This window comes from Vipera ursinii (assembly GCF_947247035.1).
Source record: "Vipera ursinii genome assembly, chromosome: 7".
NCBI lineage: Eukaryota > Metazoa > Chordata > Lepidosauria > Squamata > Viperidae > Vipera > Vipera ursinii.
Genome location: NC_139521.1, coordinates 25,478,402 through 25,484,865, shown reverse-complemented (window position 1 = coordinate 25,484,865; position 6,464 = coordinate 25,478,402). Strand labels below are relative to the sequence as shown.

Sequence of the window (6,464 nt, the reverse complement as noted above, 5' to 3'; positions counted from 1 at the left end):
AAACGTTTCATTTCTCATTCAAGAAGCTTGTTCAATTCTTCTTGGATGGGATGTGAAACATTTTCAAAGAAAACGTTTGAAAGTTTTAGGAGATGAGATCGTCTTAAGAATGTTGATAATACTATACGTTTTGAGAATTATCCATATTAGGCCTTTTAGGAAAACACTACAATTTTGTCTAAATCAGGGGTCAGCAACCTGAAACAGTGAAAGAGCCACTCGGAACCGGTTCCCTCACAAAAGGAAAAACTGGGAGCCGCAAAAAATGTGTGCGCATGTGCGTACATGCGCGCATGCACAGAACAGGGTTTGACTGAAGAGTGGAGCCAAGGCAAGATATGCACCTACCCTGCATATTTGAATTGATTGGTAGAAATTTTTTAGTCCCACTTTTTTTTTTTGGACTGCACATGGCAGAGGACTGGGAGCCGCAGGAGACGGCTGAAAGAGCCGCATGCGGCTCCAGAGCCGCGGGTTGCAGACCTGTGGTCTAAATAAACAGCAGGGTCAAAGATGTGGATGGGAGACCATAAGAACCATAAGAAAACCATAAGAAAACCCTATGGTTGACTTCTGGTTTGACGTCATGGCATAATGGATGCAGGAAGACGGGGCTCCGTCTTCCACATTTGATTTTGCCCTGCTGGGACCCTAAAAAGGGTGAAAGTCACCCTGAAGAGGTGACGAAGAAGGAAGAGATCATTGTCAATCGCGGAAGGGGCAGCAGCCCTTCCGCTGGATCTGAGGAAGCCCTCCAAACCGGCGGGGGAAAGACTGGCTACATTTGTGTGGCCAGTCAGAAGCTGCTGACAGTCAAACACAAGCACTAAGTAGCAATTTCTGAGCAATGTGGATGGAACTGGGTGAGATTTTATCCTCTTTTTATGGCCCTAACACTACTTTCCTGGAAAAAAATGCCCAAAGCAAAGAATCCTCCCTGATGAGAGAGGGAAGGGAAGTTATTGCCCTGCTCCCTCAGGAAAAGTGACAAATTAATTGCTTTGGAGAAAAACAGGAAACTACAAGATCAATTTGGAACTAATACAGATCTATAGATTTGAAATTTGGGGACTAAAAGTACCTTTGAGATTTTTTTTTAGAAAAAATATTTGAAAGTTTGCAAAATAAAATTGGATTAGGAAACCTGGAAGACTGTCAACAACATCTAGTGGAGAATTCTGGCACTTCGGACTGCCCTGGACCTTCGCACGTTTCACCGGGACCTGAAAACTTGGTTATTTGATCTTTCTGGCCTGGACTGAGGGGTTTTTAATTTAACTTTAAATTTTAAATTTTAATTTGTTTTAATTGTGAGCTAGTTTTAATTTAATTCTATTTTAATTGTATTTATTTGTATTGTTTTAATTCACCCTGTAAACCGCCCTGAGTCCTTCGGGAATAGGGCAGTATATAAAATCAAATAAATAAATAAATAAATATTGGTCCACCAAATAAATTTCAGCAGAGGTGAATTTGGTTCTTTTCTCTATTGACACTACTATGCGCTCAATGAAATAGCCTACGAGACACGGATAGAATGGCATTTTAGCATTCTCTACCATCCTATTACTTATCTATCATTATTCGATTATTTCAAGTGAATTGCTTTTTCTAAAAAAAAAACCCACAATGGACATTTATGACAGTGTATATAGTTGTGAATTGAGACATACATGCAAATGGAAATGGTGCAGTCATAATTCATCAACATAAATGTTCTAAATAAATTTATGTCAATTTCAGCAACCCATCCCCTGAATAGATTGCAACATGAAATATTGAACACTTGTTCCAATTCATATGCTTAATTCAAGAAAAGAACTGGTAATTACCTTGAAGTTTTTTTATGGGGGTAGCAATAATCCATTATTTTATACCTATCATTGAGCAAAATGTTCTGTATGGCTAACAATCACTTCCCATTTTTTCAGTTCCTTTGTATCACTGTGTGACACTGAAATGTTTTCAGTTTCATTTCCTTAAGCTGCCCAGCACTCCCACCAGCTGGCCAAGAAGAGCACTAAAATGGCAGCTAGCCAGCACCCTTTCCTTATTTTTCCTTTAATCATTTAAAAACAAACAACTATGGGAATATGGCAAAGGTGCTTTCAAGGGACAGAAACAATGTGGGAAAAACAAAACACATCAGCACTTTTGTTTGGGGGATGGGGGGGGGGGAAGCCCAGGGGCTGATTTGTTGCATGACTACCTCCCAATGTGGAATCACCATTCCACAACCACAGTGGAAGGCACAGCAAATCTGTCAGTAAAGGGAGTTTGCTAGAAACCCCACAGCATTGTGTCATACATAACAGCACCCCAGAATTTGGATTGCTGTCTCTCTTGCATTCTACTGAACAATATTTTAACATACTGTATTAACATGGCCATTCATGTCTCTTTCATACCTTTTGGTCCCTTACACAAAGCAGATCAATCTTTTTTAAAGTATTAAATTTGAATCTCTCCTGTTTTTTAACTAAGGGGCACTTCTTTTTTTATTTTTTACAGTATTTGTGATAACATGAAGCTTTCTTGGCACCGGTGTATCCCTCAGTTTTTCACCTCATCTTCCGAACATGCTCTGCACTTGAAGTTTCCCCAAGCTCTGTCAGCTTGCCTGATCCACGCTGAGCCAGTGGGATAAGATAGGCACTCATAGGGAAATGGTGGGGAAAACTTTCCAAGAAAACAGTGATTAAAGGTTCAGAAGTATTTTCATCTAAAGAGACCCTATACCGGGGAGGAAGAGAAAGCCGAGGTCCTGAGAGATACGAGTGGGCGAGTAGATGGGCCGGATCCAGGCCCTAGCCTGGGGCGGCTGAAGGGGCGGGAGCCAGGATTTTCTAGGGAAAGGGAAACCCGGCTGGTCTACCAAAGGGAGCAGCACCTCTTTGGAAGAACCCTGGCTCCCTCCTCTCCTCCAGACGACTCCCTCTTGAGGATCGTGTGTGAGAGGCGCTCCGTGCTCCTCCCGTTGAAGGAAGCGGGAGTTCCAGGAAGTATCGTAGTAGTTAGGCGGGCAGGACGGCTTGGGCGCCGAAAGCCCTGCTCGCGGTCGAGCCCTCCATCTCGGAGCTAGGCTCCTTCCTTGAGGCCTAGCTCTCTCGCCTCAGTTCCCTTTTAGGGAGGGAAGGAAGGAAGGAAGGAAATAGGGAGGGGCGGAAAGAACAGAAGCGTAGAGAAACCTTTTCTATACTGGGTTGGAGAGAGCGAGTGCGACGGCGGCTCCTCCCGGGAACAAAGAGGCGCGAAAACGCGAAGGCTGAGAGGAAAGGGGGCACTCTTCGTCTCGTTCCAAGGGCCGCGGAGATGGTGAGTTTAGGGAAAGGGAAGTGGAGGGATGTTGATCGCGAGTAATCTCTCACGACTCTTAGCACCTAGAAGCGGTGCTTCGCGCCGGGCCGCAGTGAGACTCTGCGGTGGCCGTGGGGACGCTCCCCTGGGATAGTTCTTTCTACAGCGGCTAAGTCGGTATTAGCGACTCCAACCTTGGGTCGTCCACCTTTGGTAACGAGACACCGCCACTAAACCGTGGTAGAGTCGGCATTAGCCTTCCAGCGGTCTCCTGGCAAGGCGTGTGTTTCCCGAGAAAAGGCAGGGTCTTGTCTCGCCACTTGGTTATGGAGGTAGGTTTGGCTCTGTCGCAGCACATCACTATAACGCATCCTAGGCACGTACGAGAAGCCATAATTTTAATTTACACTGTCCAGGTTTTCAAAAGCACGGCTGTTTTTCTTGTTATATTTGGTTCCATTATTTCTGCTGTTGTTTTGTCTTCACCCAAAATAAAATATTAATATCTTTCCTATATGCATTGGAAGCTGTTTGAAGGGTTTTCCCTAGATTATTTAGCCTTGGAATGAACTCTTAATGAAGTATCTTAGTGAAGTATCTATTTGATGTTTCTCATCAAATCTTCAGGCATCATCATCTGGTCTCAATGTTAGCTGTTGTCCTGTGCTAGGAACCTTCGGTTACTAGCTCATGTATACATATGTATTTTAGAATGGATAACTGAAAATAATTTAACATTTATCTATACAATGGATATATTTAAAGTAGTTTTCCATTGAGAATAATTTATTTTTTATCAGACTGCTGAAAAATTAATCATTTGCTGAGTGTGTTTAGATTTCTGTTAATTATTGCTCTTGGAATTCTCATCAGAACCCATATTGATGCCTCATTGGAGTACTATATAATGTCTCCAATAGCACATTTATTTTTTTCTCTTGGGTGAAAATTTGATTATCTTCCCTAATTTTTCAACTTGAATTTTAAGAAATAATTGTTAACTACTGTATAGCATGCTGCTTCTGGTAAAAAGAATGTCTTTTTGTTTTAATATCAAATTTTGATGATCCAGCTGTGTCTTTTTCATAGTTGCTTTCCTTTTTTTAAAAAAACACCACAAGTTTTATTAATTTTCTAATTTTATATCCAAATATTTATGAAGCAATGTGGTGATTGGGTAGTCAAAAGTCCAGTAACAGAATCTTTTTGTACATAGCTCAGGTTACATCAACAAAAGTTCCCTCTCCAATTCCCTTAGTTACAATATCATAATCAAATTAATACATTTCTAGTTGTGACACAATCAGTTGAAGCAATTATCAATATATTTTCACTTATACTTATCCAAGTCTTGTTTTTAAATTTTACCTAATTTCAATTACCATGCTCCAAATTAGCCTTTAGTATCTAGAAGACTAAATTTTCAGGTAACCCAAATTTCCCCTATTTTATTATATAGTAATTATTATATCTGAAATACATACATTGTTCATTTAAGTGCATTTTTATTTTATTTCACAATTATATTTATTTATCTTGGTAACTCATCAGTTATTAGAAAAGTATCTTTTGTTGTATCATTCCAAGTTCTGTAATATAATTCAAAATTATGTTCTAGTAGCTAATTTTCATTTCCCTTAGAAATCTAGATCCTAAATATAAAATCAATTTATATCTTTTAAAAATTCCCCTTAGCCCATCAAAAGAAATTTTAAGCTCTATCATTACAAATCCCAACAGAAAGAAAAAACCCATGCGTTTCCCTTCGTTTCTATACACGTTGTTTGAATCCAGGGAATCCATAGCTGCTTTCCTATTTACATTGAATTTTCACGTACTGTATACAGATTTTAAAATATTTGCTTATTACATTACTTTTGTTATAGAAAGGACTTAAATTCCATATTTGAAAACATGAAAACAGATGAAGGTTGGTAGCAGCTGTAATTAATGTGGACTGTGTAAACTTAAGAGTTTGAAGTTAATGATACTGTGATCTTGGCCATTATATTGACTTCCTCTGTTGAAAGGCATAACAATCCTTTCTGATGCTATTTTAGTTAAGGAGGTACTGATAAGATTTGTCCTTTTACATCGCTAGAGTGCAAGATTTTGTTGTTATAGAAGCTGTAGAGAAATAACAACAACAACAATAATAATAGAGTTGGAAGGGACCTTGGAGGTCTACTAGTCCAACCCCCTGCTCAGGAAGGAAACCCTACACCATTTCAGACAAATGGTTGTCCAGTCTCTTCTTAAAAACCTCCAGTGTTCCAGTTCTGGAGGCAGGTTGTTCCACTGATTAATTGTTCTAACTGTCAGGAAATTTCTCCTTAGTTCCAGGTTGCTTCTCTCTTTGATTAGTTTCCATCCATTGCTTCTTGTCTTGCCTTCAGGTGCTTTGGAGAACAGCTTGACTTCCTCCTTCTTTGTTGCAACCACTAAGATAGTGGAACACTGCTATCATGTCACCTCTAGTTCTTCTCTTCATTAAACTAGATATACCCAGTTCCAGCAACCATAATCATCTTTGCTGCTTTTCTCTGTACTCTTTCTAGAGCAGGGGTGTCAAACTCAATTTCATTGAGGGCCGCATCAGCATTGCGGTTGCCCTCAAGGGGCCGGATGGGTATGGCTAGGGTGGATGTGGCCTACCAGGTGGGCATGGCCAGCTCTACATCGTTCGCATCAAGGGTGCCTATGGGGACCTGGGCAGGAGTGGGACAGATCTGAGGGTCTCTGGCAGAAGGAGGGTCTCTGGGCCAGGGCCAAGGTAGTGGGGGCCGTTCCCTCACTGTTTCCAGGATGGTTTCGCGGGCCACATAAAACCACTTTGTGGGCCGGATCCGCCCCCCGGGCCTTGTGTTTGACATGTCTGTTCTAGAGTCTCAACATCTTTTTTACATTGTGGTGCCCAATACTGAATTTTCACAACTGAATTTCATTTGTTAGATAGTGCCCAATGTTCAGGTCTGTCAAGATCCTTCTGTATCTTAAGCCCATCTGAAGTGTGGGCTGTTCCTTCCAGCTTGGTGTCATCTGCAAATTTGATGAGTTTCCTCATCCAAATCACTAATGAAGATATTGAAGAGTACTGGGCCAAGAACAGTGCCCTGGGGCACCCCACTACACACTTCCCTCCACGTTGATATAAAAAAAACTAGTAT

General features: G+C 41.0%; 1 protein-coding gene across 1 annotated transcript in view; it reads left to right on the top strand.

Moving 5' to 3' along the window:
- Positions 1–3,048: 3,048 nt before the first annotated feature.
- The window catches only part of SH3RF1 (SH3 domain containing ring finger 1), a 172,824-nt gene continuing 169,408 nt past the window's right edge, over positions 3,049–6,464 (top strand). The window contains exon 1 of the mRNA XM_083367282.1: positions 3,049–3,315. The gene's annotated coding sequence lies outside the window, so the exon portion shown is untranslated. The remainder of the gene's footprint in view (positions 3,316–6,464) is intronic.